This window comes from Peromyscus eremicus, chromosome 23 (assembly GCF_949786415.1).
Source record: "Peromyscus eremicus chromosome 23, PerEre_H2_v1, whole genome shotgun sequence".
Taxonomy (NCBI): Eukaryota; Metazoa; Chordata; class Mammalia; order Rodentia; family Cricetidae; genus Peromyscus; species Peromyscus eremicus.
Genome location: NC_081438.1, coordinates 41014254 through 41034046, shown reverse-complemented (window position 1 = coordinate 41034046; position 19793 = coordinate 41014254).

The window sequence follows — 19793 nt, the reverse complement described above, 5'->3', positions numbered from 1 at the left end:
TAAAACAAATTTGTTTCATTTTAATCAAGTAGTAAACTCATTAGTTATGTTTTACTTTTGTTAACTGGACAAGAAATGAAGCATACATAGTCACTAACAACTCTGAACCTTGTACCTGTTCCTTCTATAAATACATACATACATACATACATACATACATACATACATACATACATGAATATTCTTAGCTAAGCCAGCAGGCACTTCAGCCTGATTTACAGGTTTCTTTGTTTATTGGTATTTATTATGTGTGTGCCTGAATAGTTTATGTGCAGATTCCTGTGAGGGCCTGTGTGCATTGGGACCTCTGAGACTGGAGTTACAGACAGTTGTGAGCCACCCGATGTGGGTGCTGAAATGTGAACCTAGGTCCTCTGCAAGAGCGGTAAGCACTCTTAACCACCGAGCCATGTCCCCAGCCCCTCTACTACAAGTCTGTGAAGCCACAGCAGGGTGATGACACAGAGCCCATGAGAAGAACTGACCCCACCCCTGCTGCGACCCTCCGTAGGCACACATTACTCAGAGGTTCTGCTCCCATCAGCAAAGGAAGAATTTAACAGCCCATTTTCATCTTCCAAGTGGGAAATGGTAACACAAACTGCATCCTCACTCTCGCAAGCACAGGGCACAAACGTTTCTTGGGAAGCACAGGTCCCAATGTTAGTTCTAACTTCATTCTAACCCTGAAGCCCTAAGGCATGGAACTGTTGGTCTTTGGATATCTGATCACCAACAACTGAGAGTTCTCAGGGACCTAATGCAAAGGGTAAAAAGAGGACCCCCTCCCCAGGTCAAGTGGAGTGTCACACGAATGTGTGCTGTTGTGCTAACAAGAGGAATAAAAACCACCGTTGAATCCTGGCGCTGTTGGAAAGCCGTGGATCACGTGCAGCTCCCATCAGATAATCCCAGCCACCACGCCTCGTCAGAGATTACCTCACATCCTCCCGGCACACAGTTGATGCTCCCTTCCCAGTACTGTTACTGAAAATGTGAGGGAGTCTCAAAAGAGACTCACCACACGTTACTGGAGAAATCTGGGTCCCCTCCAGGACTCTCAGTCTTCATAATAAAAGAATTTAAGAATGAATGCAAAAGATTGCTTGAGGATACTTTAGAAAAACCCCAAGGAGGCAGATATAAATCTCAGCAGCTGCCCACGGCCCTCCCCCATCCCGCCCTGGGGTTTAGGGGAGTTGGAGGTTGGAAGGTGAGAAGATGGAGGGAAAAAAATAAAAAGAGAAAGAGCCATGCCTTTCTAAAGCTGGCTTGGAGGTCAGCCGCTTGGCAGATGAGCGGCATGTGGTGGGGAAGAAGCTATAGAGAAAAAGCAAACAAACAAACAAACAACAAAAGTGCCCGAGAAGGCTCGTCTAGGGTCTGGCAGCTTCTGAAGAGAAACTTACAGTTTTCTGAGAGGCAAGCTGACCCAAGAGAGCCCTGTGGCGGCTCTGGAGGACTGTGCTGGGGCTGGGAATTCTTGGTAAGGAAAGTACAGTATCTCATTAAGCGATAACGATCCCTCCTATCGGTTTAGCATGGCCAAAGGGGGTCCTGCTTTCTGGGGGGGGGGGTCCCTTAGCCAGGTGACTGACTCGCCCAACTCGAATGCCAGGCCCCTGCCAGGCCAGAGATTTCATTCTGTTTACTGAAAGGAGATATCTCTCCCGATTGGCCTCTGCTGCCTTCACACACCTGTGGCTCTAAAGGCCGTTGGGTGGCAGAAAGCGCCGGTTCACCAGCACTGAACGGGAGTGGAACCGTCTACAACCGGAGATAAAAACCAGCCAGGTAGGGCAGGCACCCCAAAGCAACAATTCCAAAAATAACCTTGCAGCAGGCCAGGAGCACCAGAACAGAGTTGTGGTTCCCTGGTTGTGGTGGTATTATGTTCCCCAAAATATTGTACACCCTAATAAACTTATCTGGGGTCAGAGAACAGAACAGCCACTAGATACTTAGGCTAGAAAATGGTGGCACTCACGCCTTTAATCTTAGCATTCCAGAGGCAGAAATCCCTCTGGATCTCTGTGAGTTCATGGCCACACTGGAAACAGCCAGGCATGGTGACTCACGCCTTTAATCCCAGGGAGTGAGGGCAGAAAGCAGAAAGTTATATAAGGCGTGAAGACCAGAAACTAGAAGCATTTGGCTGGTTTAGCTTTTAGGCTTCTAGCAGCAGTTCAGCTGAGATTCATTCTGGATGAAGACTAAGAAGCTTCCAGTCTGAGGAAACAGGATCAGCTGAGGAACTGGCAAGGTGAGGAAGCTGTGGCTTGTTCTGCTTCTCTGATTTTCCAGCATTCACCCCAATAACTGGCCTCAGGTTTGATTTTATTAATAAGACCTTCTAAGATTCATGCTACACCTGGTCTCTTGTGACCTCTTATGCCTGCCTGGAAGTGATGCATGAGGAGGTGACCTACTTAGAGGAGGCACCTGGACACCTGTGGCTGGGCCAACTGGACTGACCGGCTCATCCTCCTCCCTAGTTTCTGCCTTAAGTCTTTTTAAAAGCTCCCAGACCGACAACTCAATGGTCCCTCATCCTGCATCCCTGGGGCCCTGCTCTCTGCCAGCTCTTTCTCTCTTTAGTCCCCACCTACTGATCTGTAACAAACATCTCCCTAAAACTTACCCTCTGTGGTCTGTGAATTTCATTCTTCAAATTAGCGAGACAAGACCCTGAAGGCCACTGACTCAGTGAAAGTTTTGTGAATGTGAGCAGCCAGCACCCTAATTCTTGACTTAACGCCCATCTGAGGCAAGAGCAAAGGTCTCTACCAAACTCAAAGACACCCCACATTTCCCATGCCAGGACACACGCGTACAGACAGACATGGTACAGAGATGGTCGTGCACCATCGATGCTCATTATTATTTGAGATTGTGTTTGCAAATGCTCTGCAAACCTTGGATTACTGAGTACCAAGCCTGTTCTGAAGGGAAACATGGGGCGGAGTTCCTACGAGCCTTTGGTCATATGTGTCAACCCATCAATGGCTAACCTTGTTTTACTGTGTTTCTAATAAAGACATTATTTAATATATATCCTTTGTATACTGACTGTATCTGCAGTGTTTCTTTATTATAAAGCAATGGCCAAGAAAAACTGGCCCTGACCAATGAGCTAATGGGACTGTAAAATTCATGGGATGTGGGTAACCTAGCAGATCAAACCCAGTGCTTCACCATGCTGGGAGAGAGCTGCCCTGGTACCCTCACCGCCAGCCCCTAGCCCAGCAGCAGTGCTCCTCCCCCTTCTCCCCACTTCCCATGCCTTTTGTGTCTGTGTGGTGGTTTGAATAGGTATGTATGGCCCGCATAGACTCCTGTGTTTGGATGCTTGGCCCATAGGGAGTGGCACCATTAGGAGGTGTGGCTTGTTGGAGGAAGTGTGTCACTGCGGAGGCGGGCTATGAGGTTTATGAGTTCAAGTCTGGCCAGTGGGACACAGACTGTTTCTGCTGCCTGTGGATCAAGATGTAGAACTCTCAGCTCCTTCTCCAGCACCATGTCTGCCTGCACGCCACCATGATAACAGATTAAACCTCTGAAACTATTACCTAGCCCCGTTTTACGAGTTAAAGTAGTCATGGTGTCTCTTCACAGCACAGAAACCCTGACTAAGACAGTCTAGTTGGCTGGGAGCTTTGTTGTGGTTTGTCCTGTCTTGTTTTTAGGCCAGACCGAGTAGCAGCCCAGTCTGGCCTTGTACTTGTGATTCTCCTGCCTCAACCTCTTAAATTCTGCAGATACAGGCTGGGCGGTGGTGGCACACACCTTTCATCCCAGCACTTGGGAGGCAGAGGCAGGTGGATCTCTGTGAGTTCGAGGCCAGCCTGGTCTACAGAGCAAGTTCCAAGACAGGCTACACAGAGAACCCCTGTCTCAAAAAAGCGGGGGGGGGGGGAACTCTGCAGACACAGGTGCATACCCCCACACCTCCTTACTACGCTTCTTCAACTTGATACTGTCATCTCCTGAGCTGAAATCTGGCTGCTCTTCCACCTTTTCCATGGCTCTATCATCCACAGTAGATGTTGCTTCTGGAGCAGCCTTGCTTCATGGGCTAGTAAACCTCTTCTTTTACTGTCTGTGCTCAAGTGTTGATTTATCAACACTGAACTTGTGGCTCACAGCACCTGGACTCTAGTCTGTAGGGATGCTTATCTAATATGCATAGTTTTCCATCTAAGGCACATTAAACCTTCTTGCACGTAGCAACACCAGACGGCACTTTAGATGTGTTGGTCGCTGATATTACCACCAAAAACACCAAAAATTGGGGTGGGGGAAGAACAGCATTAAATAGAATGTATTTATACCATGAAACCTAAAAACCAGAAGACCCATAAAAAGCAGGCAGAGCATGAGTGTTTGTGGCCAACTTGTGTGCGTTTGTGTGCTATTGTGTGAGTGCCCACGTGTGGCTGCTGGAGGTTGGACTCAAATCTGCATGCTTGCATGGCAAAAACTTCACCACGCATGCTTCCTCCTCAGCTTGGGTGAGGAGCTTTTTGACACTCTGGGGGTATCTGTGAACATCCATGAAAGCACTATTAAGGAACTATAAGATCGCTTTAGCTAGCAAAGCCCACGAATAACGAGAATGCTTCCTGTGAGGTTTCTGACCACCCAGAGGTGAGGGTGACGCCTAGGAAGGCGGAGACAGGATATCTTACCTGTGTCAGAGCAATCTGGAGCCAAGACACAGAAGTGAACACACACTTGCTTTAATGGTAGATATTTAAACTGGACTAAAAGAAACGCCTCCGACTGCCATGCCCACCTGTGCGGGAACAGGAACATGAAGCCCCACCCATCCCGGCCAGGATTTTTCCCACCTGTGGTCACTGGAGAGCCTGTAGATGACGCTGTCCATCTCTCACTGCCTGCCTTCCCTGCACTGATACTAATCCACAGTGACCTCTGTCCCTTTGCTTTAGGACATGCTATTTTCTCTTATTCTCCATTTGATGGGGAATAAGTATGTAAGTTTATAATTTCAGCTAACCAACCTAAGGGAAGGCACTTTCAAAACCAAAACAGTGCGCTCCCTTAATGCCCAAAACTACAAAGCACCGTATCTGGGTGCTGCCCGATCCAGGGTGGCTGAGCACTGGCCAAAAGGAGGACATTGACGTGATCACCAAGAACACAGCCCAAACAAGCATGGAACAGGCAATTGCCGGGATCGCTGTTCCCTCCTGTACTATACATCTCCTTGCTGGTCAGGAGGGGTAGCATGCCCTGGTGATGAAAGAACTCTGAATCTGGACCCATTACAACAAGAAGGGGTCTGTAAATCCTATAAGCTGGGCGCGAGGCGTCATTTTGACTCTACCCACAGCTCCAGTGTGGAACAACGATCCCTTCCCCGGCTGGACTCTGTCCTTTTCTAACTAGCCCAAGGACTGTTGGGTGCTAGTGAGAGGCTGGTGGTCGTCAGGCTGGGTAGCCAGCAGTCAGGCTGAGGGTGTTGTGCACAATGGAGGGCAGAGTGATAATAAGAATCCAGTGAGAAGGTGGTTGTAATAACCCAGATGAAGAACTGTTTGTGGGGAAATAAGTGGATATATTTTCAAAGATGTAATAGAACTAAAATTAATAAAATATATTAGTAGCTGGTCATGAAAGAGAGAGGAAGAAATCAGCTCAAAACATTAACATTAGTTACTTTTTATTACTGTGATAAAAAAAAAAATATCGTGACCAAAAGCAACTTATAGAAGGAAGAATTTGGCTTAGGTTTCCAGAGGGGGAGTCCATAACAGTGGGGAGTGGGCATGAAGCTAGCTGATCACATTTCCATCCACACAAAGGAAACAGAGGGTGAGCAGGAAGTGGAGCAAGCCTGTAAACGTCCAAAGCCCGCCCCCCAAGGGATGCACTTCCTCCAGCGTGGTTCCATGTCCTAGAAGTTTCATAACTTCCCCGAAGAGCACCACCAACTGAAGGCCAAATGTTCAAGTACAAGAACCTACGAGGGACATTCTTCATTCAAACCACAACTCGGTCTTCTAACACGGAAACACTTGTGTGTGGAGAGTCCTTAATGAATAAAGAAATCAAGAAAAGGAAATGTGGGTTTGAGATAGGCAGCAGACAGGAGAAAGCCATTGTCCGAAAGAGCTAAGGGCTTTGCTCACACAGTACCTGGGATGAACCTCCATACCCACCAAGTCAGGGATGTCAAACAATCGGCTGAGCATACAGGTCTGTAAGAGTGCACGCTCTGTGAATCTGAGTGGACCACAGTGTGGCCAGATGCACCAGAAGAGTCGGTGAGGTAGATGGCCCTCCCCAGTGTGGCTAGGCATTATCCAATCAGGTGAAGGCTCAAACAGAGTAAAAACAAAGGAGGAGGACTTTGCCCTTGCACTTCTCTCACTGCTTGAGCTGGGACAGTTCACGTCTTCTCCTGCTTTGGGCTCGGGTTTTATAACAGCATCCTCCATCAACCCTTCAGACTTGGGCTGGGCCCCAACACCAGCAACCCTATGTCTTCAGCTTGCACACCATGAATTGTGGGACTTTTTCAGCTTCCATAACTTCATGAATTAATATAATATAGACTCAAAATGCATACTTTTAATGTCTGACTGTTAATATTGCCTACATAATAATGGCAATGATATATAATTAGTTATATATCATATAAATATACCAAACACACACACACACACACACACACACACACACACACACACACACCCCTTTTACTGGTTCTGTCTCTACACAGGTCTGAAATTCAAGAGCATGACTAGCAAGCAAGGCTGGAGATATGTCACTTGGCTCATTTGGATAGTGCCATTGAATCCTTCCCTGTCCATGCACTTAGTGCTATAGTGGTAACCATACCATTCTTTCCTGCCTCTGTAACTTGAAACTGACCTGTCCACCCTGGTGGTCACTCATTCCCATGTATTCCTTAAGGTCCTACTCAGCCATTTCTCCCATGACCTTTCCTGATATTCCCCATTATATATACTTGCCTCTTTTTATACTTCTTTTTAAAACTTATATTTATTTGCTTATTTAAAGTGAGAGTGTGTGTATGCTCCTTCACTACTATGCATGTGCATGCATGTATACCCCCTGTGGAGGTCAGAACTTGCACAAGTCAGTTCTCTCCTTCCACCATGTGGGTCTCAAGTGCTTTTACCCAAGGTCCTAAAAATCCCTTTATTGTAGGAAACATAATACATTTACTTATGTGTCAATAACTCCCATTTGATCCCAACGCCAAGGACTTGGATGGTGCTTTCCCTGGCTTCCCCGCACTGTGTGGAGCATTTTCTGATGCATCACTCATCTGTGTGTCCAAATGAATCAGGCATGTGACCACGCATAAAGATGACAGGTGTCATAAACACACTTATGGAGTGTGTCCGGTCCAAAGGAAACTCCATCTCCCCAAATCCAAAAGGCAGAAGGAACATATGGCTCCTTGTGCTGCCTATTAGCATATCAAAGCCCATACCAGCCTCCAGGCTCCCTCAGTATCACAAGTACCTGTTACACATTCAAAGTCCATGCTATTACACTTTTGAAGGCAGGGCTAGGGGGTGGGGGGCTGGGAGGGAGCAGGAGGAGGGATGAGAGGGGAATCTGTGGTTGGTATGTAAAATGAATAAAACCAATTTCTTTTAATTTAAAAAAAGTCCATGCTACTACCAGTCTAGTTCTTCTCTCTCTCTCTCTCTCTCTCTCTCTCTCTCTCTCTCTCTCTCTCCCCCCCTCTTCACCTCCTCTGCTTCTGCTTCTCTCATGGCTAGGTCCAGCCCAGGCTGAGTTCAATCTACTTCTTTCTCTCTCTGCTCTGGACTCTTCCAGACCTCTCTCTCTCTTCCCCACCCCTCTCCTATCTACCTTCTCCTTAACCATACTATGGAGCAGTCATGTTGTCGGTTTATATATAGGGAAACTGCAGAAGACTCTAGAACCAAGAAAATAACTTATATTTTGAGTTTTGATGACTTCAACACAACCCAATAGTGCAAAGACTAGAGAATTAGTTGGTATTCCAAAAAGCTAACTGGGCTGTTTCTAAAATTTTCAAGTACCGAAAACTTGTTTTCAACAAATAGGAACCTAAAGTTAATTCATTCATTGAGAAATATCCATGGAGGAGTTGGGGAATTAGTTCAGTGGTAGAGCGCTTGCTTAGCAAATGCAAGGCCCTGGGTTCAATCCTCGGCTCCAGAAAAAAAAGAAATATTCATGGAAAGCATGTGAGACACCAAACTTAGGTGTTCGGTAATCTTATCAAATTTACTGTCTGTATTAGTTATTTTCACTACTGTGATATGTAGATGGAAGTTTTCCTATGTTCTGCCCAGTCCTGCAGGCACTTGGTCCCAAGTAAACACACAGAGGCTTATATTAATTACAGACTGTATAGGCTTCTTGCTAGCTAGCTCTTTCATCTTAAATTAACCCATTTCTATTAGTCTGTGTTGTCATGTGGCCGTAGTGTTAGCGATCTACTGGCATCTTGTTGCTCCTTGAGCGGCAGGCTGGTGTCTCTCCTAACTCCACCTTTCCTCATCTCCATCTTCAGTTTGAATGTACGGCCTAACCTTATTCTGCCTCACCATTGGCCAAACAGCTTTATTTATCAACCAATGAGAGCAACACATATTCACAGAGTACAGAAAGACATCCCACAGCAGTGTTAAACACCATGACCAACAACAATTTGGGAAAGAGGGGATTTATCTGGCTCATACTTCCATGGTAGTGCATTGTCAAGACAAGTCAGGGCAGGAGCCTGGAGGCAGGAACTGAAGCAGAAGCCATGGAGAAGAAAACACTGCTTACTGGCTTGCTCTTCATGGCTCGCTCATCCTGCTTTGGTACAACACCCAGGACCACCAGCTCCGGGGTGCCACTGCTCACAGTGGGCTGAGCAATCCCACATCAATCACTGCTGAAGGAAACGTCCCCACAGACTTGCCTACGGGCCAATCTGATGGAGGCACATTCTCGGTTGAGTTTCCCTCTTGCCAGATGACCCTCACTTGTGGCAAATTGACAAAAAGTAGAAACTACAATGGAATAAAAATAAATCTAACCGGCACTTTGTCTAATGAGAAAATGGCCAAGAAGCAATAAAAATAACTAATGAGATAAAGACAGAGGAAAGAAACAGGCAGTGCAAAGTTCGGCAGTTACGGACCGGGCAAGCAGGAGGGGGGTGTGGTAGGGACCTAGTCAGCATGTCTGTTACCTCAGTATTCATCCTTCATCACACTGGAGATGCTAAAACTGCATGAAAGGGAGTTGTCATTTAATCAATGTGCTGAGTACCCATCCCTGTGGGAAAAAGAAAAGGACATACAGCAGCTCAGGGAAATGGCTGCTCTGAAAACTGTCCTTGCCAATGCCAGATGGCTACGTCCTCTGGCCAATCAGAAAGCAGGCTAAGCCATGACAATGTTAGGAGTCTGCCTGCCCCAGACCTTAGCAGGCAATTATTCTGTCTAATGACAAAAGAGCAAGCCCCTGGCTATCTCTCTTTCAGAAGCTAACCCCTCTCAGAACTCTGCTGATGCTTTGGGCGTTCACACACACATTTCCCACTGACCAGCTTTGATGTTTTCATCTCTTACCTGAAACATCGGGAAGTTCCACCTAAGATAACACATGTGACCAGGAAAACGGGGTCTCCTCTTGGGTTCCTAGTCTCGTTAATAAAAGAGCTTAAGAAAGGGTTCAGAAGGAAGCTCAAGAACAATTTAATTAGAATTACCAAACAAAAACACCCCAGTCAGTCCGTAAATCTCAGCATAGCCCAGAGAAGAAAGCCATGTCTTTTTAGCTAGGCAGGCATGAGAGCTCAAGATCAGCAAGCAACTACATGGCAAAGGAAGGGAGCCTTTGAGAAAGGGTGAGGAATCCAAAATGTCGAGGCGTTGCCCAGTATTGAGGGAAGGAGGAAGAGAGGGAGAGAGATTACATTTTTTCTGAGTTAGTATTCACACAAGCTCAGACTTAACAGAAACATGCAGTAATTCTGTAAGCAGTCCACTGAGGCCAACTTTCTAGAAAGGAAGAGTATATTATCTCAGCAAAGGGATAATTATTCCTCCCATCGCTTTAGTAAGGCTTAAGATGTATCGGCTTTCCCAAGCAATGGTCTACACCAGGCAACTCACCAGCCCCGCTGGATTAAGGAGGAAAGACAATGATATGGTAACAGGATTCGACATTCTGAAAAGAGAAGGTACACCATGTGGGACAGAATTAATGTCTGCTCACAGAGCCCCCACACTGACCTAGTTAACATCCCCCCCCCCCCCCCCGTCTCAATACTCACAGCCTGCCCTGTCTTAGCACTGACCTCAGACTATGATTGGTTACCAGCAGTTGGAGGGAAGGGGCCCTAAGGAACCCAAGCCCACATGGATCTCAGGCCCAAGAACACCTTGTCTTCAGAATATGAGGTTGATCAGTTCACCTTTGGAGAAGACTGGATTTCACCTGTTTATCAGAGGGGTGTGGCTCACCTGACACAGATAATCACACAATGGGCCAGCATTGACTCATTTCCCTACATCTGGGTTATCTCACAGGAAACAGCACCACATTATTTCCTGCAGGCGGGCATGATTGAGGCGCTAGTCCCTCCAAAGTCCCTGGGAAGTGGGTGGTGCATGTGGGTGTGGCTTGCCTGCTTTCCCTTTTGGGGGTCCCCTATTTTCAGCACGGTTGGACAAGGTTTCTCTGGAGTGTCCCTGTCTTCTGTGGCTCTCTCTTGCTGTGATGAACACTGGGACCAAAAGCAAGTTACAGAGAAAAGGGTTTAATCCATCTTACAGGCTACAGCCCATCATCCAGGGAAGCCAAGGCAGGAATTCAAGGCAGGAGCTGGAAGCAGAAAACATAGAGGGGCTCTGCTCACTGGCTGGCTCCCTCTGCCCTGCTCAGACAGCCGAGGCCCCCTGCCTAGGGACAGAACCTCCCACAGTGAGCTGGGTCCTCTCTACATCAATTAGCAATCAAGAAAATGCCCCACAAACATACCCATGGCCAATCTGTGGAGGCAGTTCTTCTGAGGTCCCCTCTTCCCAGGAGTGACAATCAGCCATCGGTCCCTCTAATCTAGAATGCCTTCCCCATCCCAGTCAGTATCAATCATCCCACCTGCCGAAAAGCTGACTGATGACATTTTAATATGAATGAGCTGCTCCGCTATCTATTTGCATAATTAAGCCTTTTTTCCCTTTGCAGGGAATCAGGGCCTTTGTCTCCTGCGACTTGGGTTTCTGGCATCTGCAGGTAACTGGGAACTATTTTCAGGATGAAAAGAAACCTGAAATTACAGCAAAGCATAAAAGAGCCTCAACCTGGAAAGCAAGATGACCTTGTCTTCCATGCTATCTGGAGTGGGTGGGTCGGTTTCTATGCCCCCTGCCCTGCCACACCCCAGAATTCCTTTTTCCATGGAGGCCTGGAAGCTGTACTTTTCCAGAACACTCCAGGACCCGAGAGTCTTTGCCTTGATATCAGAAGAGCACTTCCTGGAAGCCTCCTCCCACCGGACCCCTCCTTCAAATGTATTAGTTTTGTCATCCCTATAAGCACCCGGCAGAAATAACCTATGGGGAGGAGAGATTTTTATTTTTATTTTTGGCTCTAAAGTTTCAGTCCATCGTGGCGGGAGCGGGGTGCCTGAGTCATTCACCTCAGGGTGGAGCGGAAGCTGAGCAGGAGGAAGAGGCCAGGATTACACTCAGTTCAAAGGGCACGCCCCGACTTCAGCCAGGACCCACCTTCCTCAGTTCCCCCAGTCCTCAATAGTCCATTCAGTCACCCAGTCCATCAGTGAATTAAACTGTTCATTAGGCTAGCGCCCGGGGAACACAGCCAGAACTCAGAAACACACCCAGAAGTGTTTCACTAGTCCACCAGGTGTTTCTCAGTCCACTCAAGGTCACAATTATGATTAACAACAGAATGTCACTGATCTCTCCCATCCCTCTTGCCTCAAAGCTGCCCAGACCTCCTCTTTTCACATGGGAGCATCTTGACGCCTTTGCTGTGCGAAGTCCTATCTCCTTAAGGACTTGAGGAGTCTGCTCTGCCTCAGTCTTAGGGACACAACTCTGTCAAGTTGTTTTCACCAGAGGGAGACCAAGGACATGCCTGTTCCCCGGGCCAACAGGACACTCACCCCCACAGCAACCTGGAGGTGGCAGATCCCCAGCTTTCCATCAGTTTTGAGGCGTTCTGGGATAAACTCTGCAGTGTTTATACCCAGCTTCTGTCTAAAGGAATAGAAACACCCAACCAGCTCTGCAGTCTCTCAAAGGCATGCAGGTGTCAGCTGCAGGGCGACTACTCAGAAGGCTGAGAAACTATTTTGATTTTCCCCATGAATCCCAAGGTCTATTAGGGCCCCACCCCTGTCCAGTCCTGGCAAACTAGCCGCGGTCCTGGCCTCAGCTTGATGCAAAGCAGACGCCCAGCAGGGGACTTGGACACACACCGGCTCCGGAGGGATTTTAAACAGCAGCTCACCCCACGGGCTCCTGCATGGTGGACCTCACTAGGAAGGGGTGGGGGACCTGCTTTCCCAGGGAAGACAGAAGAACACGCTGTAACTCCGGTTCAAGGATCTGGGAGTGTAAAACAAACAGCGTCTCCAGTTCCCACATTCCAAAGTCAAGATGTTATGCAGAGATTAAAAATAGGCTGTTCAAGGTGACATTTCGGCTCTGCGATGAGGAAGAGTCTCTGGGGCTAAAAGTTCTGGTCCCGTGGAGGGAAACTGACCACAACCGCGCACACTGAGGCTTCGTTGGATGTATGAGCACATGGCAGACGACCAAACCCATCATCTTCACATCCCTATAATTTAAACATACACATAATTTATGCATTAATTCAGTACTACTCCTATTGTGTTTTAAAGAATAAATTGAGGCACAGGGAAGAAAAAAAAAAAACTCTCCTGAAATTACCCACCCAGGACAGAACCCCTGGCAACTGAATCTTTGTTCTGCTGCTCATTGAGAAGGAGGCTGCTCTCCAGAGGGGCCGTGACAACCACCCAGAGTAAATGCCCTGGAGTTTTCTTGCTGAGGCAGGAGCCAGGGTCCTCTACAGAACAAACCGCTAAGTGTAATTTGCAGATAGTCTCCATAATGAAGGCACTGCAAACTTGAGACCCGCAAAGCAAGCTCCTTGATGAACTCAGGTTTTACAGAGGGGTGGGGGTGGGGCAGCTGAGAGAGAATGGCTTCTGTGTGCCTCAGCCTGCAGGCAAGCCAATTCTGGAGAGCACCCTCCCACCTCCAGGCTCCAAGCCACCCGGTGGCACGTCTGGGTGTGGCTAGTCTTAAGACTTTTTTCTAGGTCCCCATCTGAACAGCTGTCAATGGCAACGCCCCGAGGTTCCCAATTGTTTCTGTGGAGGTTATCAACCCCTAGTGGGAGGGGTTGATAAAGAGGCCACTGAGAACTCCAGCCACATCTTGCGTCTTTGTAACAAGATGAAACACTAAGAACAAGTTCAAAGGTGGCGATAGCAGCCATGCCTGAAGGTGGAAGGCCTGCCATGAAGTCGAGATTCTGAGAATGTACAGAGAACGGCACAACAAGAAAACGGTAATATAAAGAATTTTTTTAAAAAACCTATTCAGTACAGAGTAAAGAGAGGGAGGCCAACGCTGATCATGTCAGCAGGAAGCAGAGAAGAGACAAACAATTTCTTGCTTGTATGAGCTATAACCCTCTCCATCTTAAAAATGTGTGAAAATCCTGTGCAACTGTAACAAGTACAGGCTCCCAGTCTCAGGATGAGTCAGGATGATGGGGCGCACGTGGCCTGGCTGGAGAAAGGGGAGTCGTCAGCCCACAAAGGGCCTCTGAACCCTCAGGAGTCCTCCATTGGGGCTTCGGCAACTTGGTTACAAAGACTATTAGTTAGACCCCAGGGCACGATGGTTTCCAAACACAACAGCTATTATTTAATGCCCCCGCCTCAGGCCAGGCTGATAACTTACTTTTAATATTAGAATGTGGCAGAAAGACCCAACAGTGACTGAGTGCCCAGGGCGGAAATGAACTTTTGATAGGTTCTCAGCCATGGACTTGCAAAGTCACGTGATTCATTCATGCTTAATACTTTGGAGCAGTTGCCAAGCTAGTTTCCAAAGTCTTGGTGCTATCTCACGCTCCTGCCAGCTAAGCCTGAGGATTCCAGTTCCTCACTTCCCTCCTCAACACCGACATTCATCATCATCACCTTCTGAAGGACGCCCACGTTAGCGGGTGTGAGTTGTTATTTCAATACCACGTGCAGTTTTAATTTTTTTTAATGTTTATTTAATGTGTATGTGTATGCTTGGGTGGATGTCTGTGCCCCGTGTGTGTGTGTGTGTGTGTGTGTGTGTGTGTGTGTGTGTGTGTACTGTGTTTAGCACTTCTATGTTATAGACTGTCAGAAGACTGTGGCCGCTGGAAAGGCTCTACCAAGCAGTGCTGGGGCGAACTGCCCAGCCTTGTTCTGCTCCGTGGCAGGTTCTGCCCAGGCGTGGAACTGGCCTCTCTGGACACTGTCTTCCTCTTTAAGCTCCTCCCCTAATTAAGGAAGAGGAACTTCGGAAATCCATTTTCTTCTCCAACTGGCCAGAATTGGGGTACTCGGACACCCTCAAACTTAGGCACCTCCAGAGGCAGGACAGGGACCAAGCAGAAGATTGCTGCCACTCTAACGTGTGTGCGGAATGGCTTCCACTTCAGAACAACTGAAAGCTGGTCCTGTACACGGTGAAGATGGACAGCAGCAGCCCTGAGAGCAAAGGACAGAGCAGCTTGGAGGTGAATGCTGGGAAGGAGGGAGCCTGGCAATGGCTGCCAGGGCCTGCTCCCCTGTCTGGAGCCCTCTCTGAGGAGCAGGAAGCATCAAGCATCCCTCCCTCCTACCTCACTGAGCTCTGTTCTGTGTTTCCCACAGCAACCATCTGGGAGCGTTTCCCTCCAGAGAGAGGCAACGTGAGTGAGCATTCCAGGATTGTTTCCTCCTCACGCCACCGGTGCAGAGTGGCAGATTAGAGGGTCAGGGAAAGGGGTTAGGAAAAGAAAGATCAATGATACAGCCCCCTCCATAGGGCTTCTGGGTTACTGAGAGCATTGCCTGCTCCAACCCTCCTCCAATGCCTCCCTGAGGCACTTAGTAAACACCCCTTGGGTGGGGTTGGTAGGCAGGACCGCAGGAAGGCCATACATAACGATAAACAGCAATCATTTTCAGCTATAGTGTATGTTTGCAAGACTGCACATGCTCAAAAATAAGAGTCCTACATGAAGGTAGAGTCTTCCAGAGTGGGCATCCAAGGGCACAGGAGCTGCCTGCTGAATCCCCGTGACACCACCAACCCCACACTCCGGCTATCTCCAAAGAGCTTATGCTCAGAGCAGCATTATGCAAATTAAAACCACGGTAGCTGTTCTGATTGGTACATTAACACCTCTGAAATTTAGATTAAGGAAGGTCACACGAAGTGGCAAAATTCACCGGGGAGTCTTTTCTCGTTATTGTTTAATGCGGCCATTCTAAAAATTGCTTTCCCATAATCACCCACCTCTGCAGGAGCTGTTCTTGGCAGCATGCTACGTACAGTTTCTAAGCAGCCAGCAACCTCACAAAAGCCGTGTGTGTGTGTGTGTGTGTGTGTGTGTGTGTGTGTGTTCCTTTTAAAGGACAAGCTATAAAAGATCTGTTCTCAAACATTCTCTCTAGAAGCAAGTGGAGTGAACTCCAAGACTGAGCTGGCACATGTAGCTTTGAAAGGAGTCATTTAAAGAGGGCACTTGTCTTAAGGGTTAGTTAACATAAGATGTGCATTTATCAATATAGATAAGAAATGATTTACCAACAAAGAAAGCAGGTGGGTCTTCAAAGTTCCTAAGACTTAAAAAAAAAAATTATTATTTTTATTTTACGTATAGGAGTGTTTGCCTGAATGAATGTGTACCACATGCATGCAGTGCCCACAGAGGCCAGAAGAGGGCATCAGATCCCCCTGGAACTAGAGTTACAGGGGGTTGTGTGTGCTAGGAACCAAGCCAGGTCCCTGTGCAAGAGCAGTGAAGTGCTTTTAACCACTGAGCCATCTCTCCAGTCCCTCCTAAGACAGGAGAAAAGTCAGAGGACGCAGGTAGCTAGGAAGCTGTGTTTGAAGCAGCTTGCAGATGGAGAAGGAAGTCAACTCCACCACAGGCACTCTTTAGCCCCCAAGTGGGGAACCGGACTCAGGAGAAGTTTGAAGACTTGGTTCCACTACTTCATATTTCATAGATTCCTGTTTCTCCTAAAGCCTCGAGGACGTTAGAGAATTGTGGCGACATAAGATCACCTTTTCTCCACAGAATTAAAGTATTTTAAAATATAGAGGTGGTAAAAAGGCTGGCTGGTACATTAAACTGCCAAGTTCAGCAAAATGGTCGTATAATGTTCCCCTTCTTTCTGTGGCAGGAACTCAGCCTCCTGACAAACGATGCCATAAAGAAATCCAGAGCTCCTGCGTTTATTTAATGGGTTGGGAAAATGAAGAAAGAAAGAAAGAAAGAAAGAAAGAAAGAAAGAAAGAAAGAAAGAAAGAAAGAAAGAAAGAGAGAAAGAAAGGACTCCTCCAGCATGCCGGGCGGCAAGTAACTGCTGAAGGTAACAGCGACCAGAACAATGAGAAGGAAAGTGAAAGCTGGCCTTGGGCAGCTGTGTTTTATTCTATTTCTTATATTCCAAGAAGAGCATGCAGATGAAGGTCACACCACATGTGCCGGCTTTTCCAAGAATTTGGTTCTCTCCCTCCCTCCCTTCTCTCTCCTCTCTCTCTCTCTCTCTCTCTCTCTCTCTCTCTTTCTCTCTCTCTCTCATCTCTCTCTCTCTCTCTCTCTCTCTCTCTCTCTCTCTCTCTCTCTCTCTCTGTTCTTCCCTGCTGTTGTGTAACAAGACTTTTTCTGGGGAGACTCAACACATGTCCACTCACCCCAGATGCGGAGCCCATGACAGACCAAAGTGTGGACACCACCCAAATCCACCTTGGTGAACCAATGAGTTTTACTGGGATTCCTTGCAGGAATATGGGTGAGGGGTCACTTACAGGAGCAGAAATGACCCAAAGATGGCTGCATCACCAAGGCCCACGCCAGCATGGGTGACAGCTCACAAAGCTGGGAACCTGGAGCACACTGCACAGCCTGCAGGTGGCCCACCAAGGTGGAGAGTGTCCTTTGCAGGTGCCTCGGTTGGTCTAAACCTCTTCCAGGCAGCTGGTCTGTTCTCAAGAGTCTTTTTTTTTCTCCAGCTTTGTTTGTCTGAGTCTTCTTTGTGGCTCGGCTTGTCCGGGAGTCTTTTGGGCGGTTGTGTTTTACTAGTCTTGGAGGGACCCTTTGATTGCTTACTCTGGTAGGGAGAGGCCTAGTGAATCTAGTCAGTTTCAGGGACTTCCTGAAGCTATTTTGAGTTGTTTACCTTCCTGCCTAAGGCTCCCCCCTGCTGGACAGAATGCTTCAATCATTTCTCTAACAGAGAAAACTGCCTTTCTGCTTCCCTCCTGAATTAGTTATTTTCTCATTGCTGTGACAGAATTCCTCCCTGACAGAGGACTCAGGAAGAAGGATTTATTCTGCCTGCCTCAGGGTGTCAGAGGACTTTTTTGTATTTATAACTGTGCTGGCTAGTTTTACGTCAACATGACATCAACTATAGTCATTTGAGAGGAGGAGAGGAGGGAACCTCAACTGAGAAAATGCCTCTATGAGATCAGGCTGTAGGCAGACAAACCTGGAAGACATTTTCTCATATATATATATATGGGGAGGGGGGTTTCAAGACAGGGTTTCTCCATGTAGTTTTGGTGCTTGTCCTGGAGCTAACTCTGTAGTCCAGGCTGGCCTCAAACTCGAAGAGATCTTGGTTCTGCCTCCCAAGTGCTGAGGTTAAAGGAGTGTGCCCCCGCTGCCCAGCTTGGAATGCATTTTCTTAAACAGTGATTGATGGAGGAGGGCCCAGTCCATTGTGGTAGAGCCACCTTTGGGCTGGTGGTCCTGGGTTCTGTAAGAAAGTAGGCTGAGCAAGCCAGGAGGAACAAGCCAGTAAGCAGCCCCCTTACATGGCCTCTGCATCAGCTCTTGCCTCCAGGTTCTTGCCTTGCTCGAGTTCCTGTCCTGACTTTCCTCAATGGACTGTGACTTGGGATATGTAAGCCAAATAAACCCTTTCCTCTTCAAGTTACATTGGTCATGATGTTTCATCACAGCGATAGTGACCTCCAATAAGACAATCACTGTATCAGAACTGCATCACTGTATCAGAACTGCATCACTGTATCATCAGAACTGCATCACTGCATCAGAACTGCATCACTGTATCATCAGAACTGCATCACTGTATCATCAGAACTGCATCACTGTATCAGAACTGCATCACTGTGTCAGAACTGCATCACTGTATCAGAACTGCATCACTGTGTCAGAACTGCATCACTGTATCAGAACTGCATCACTGTATCATCAGAACTGCATCACTGTATCATCAGAACTGCATCACTGTATCATCAGAACTGCGTCACTGTATCAGAACTGCATCACTGTATCAGAACTGCATCACTGTGTCAGAACTGCATCACTGTATCATCAGAACTGCGTCACTGTATCAGAACTGCATCACTGTATCATCAGAACTGCATCACTGTATCATCAGAACTGCATCACTGTATCAGAACTGCATCACTGTGTCAGAACTGCATCACTGTATCATCAGAACTGCATCACTGTATCAGAACTGCATCACTGTATCAGAACTGCATCACTGTGTCAGAAGTGCATCACTGTGTCAGAACTGCATCACTGTATCAGAACTGCATCACTGTATCAGAACTGCAGTCTGATGAAGATCACGATGGTGGGACACTACGGTGGAGACTGTGCACATGACAGCAGGTGGGCAAGCTGTAAGTGAAGTCAGAGCCAGTGCGGGTGAGTACACCTTCAGAGGCCCGCTCCTAGTGGCCTGCTCTGCCAGCTGGGTCCCACAGCCTCTCAACAGGGCACCACCTGCTAGGAAACACGCCTTCAAAACACAAGTTGGGGAGAAGTTCAATTAGTACCATATAAAAAGCTGTTCTTTGTCCAGGAAGAAAAGGCAAACACTACAGATTGGTGCCTTATGTGGTATGTCCGTTGTAATCAGTGCTGTGACGTATAATGTGGCTAAGAATAAAGACTCTGCACTCTGCCTCCCCCAGAAGCTGAATCCTTTGCCAATCTTCATTTTGGTGTCCATGGTCCCTTCAACCCTGATCTTTCCCATGCCATATGTATCTCTACAGCTAGATTTTCTCACTCAATCATGCTCCAAAGGATTCCTGACTAACTGGTTTGGCTGTGATTAATTTTTTTTTAATGGCTGAAGATACTATGTGATAAAAATTGATTAAATTATTTCTCTGTGGGGACTATTATTCAACTATGAATAAATAATGCTGATATAAGTATCACATGTATTCTTATGACATTGTATTGCTATGTATTTTTAAAATTATTTTACTTTTTTTGGTTTTTTTGGGGGGGAGGACAAGGGAAGAAGGCTGAGACAGAGTCTCCTGTAGCCCAGGCTAGCCCTGAGCTCATTTGCAACAACTGAGAATGACCTTGAACTTCTGATCCTCCTGCTTCTGCTTCCCAGCTGCTGGGCTGACATGTGCTGATGGTTCTGTTGGTTTACAGATTTTGTCTTTTAATTTACCCAACTGTCTGGCACTAGATCTCCGAAC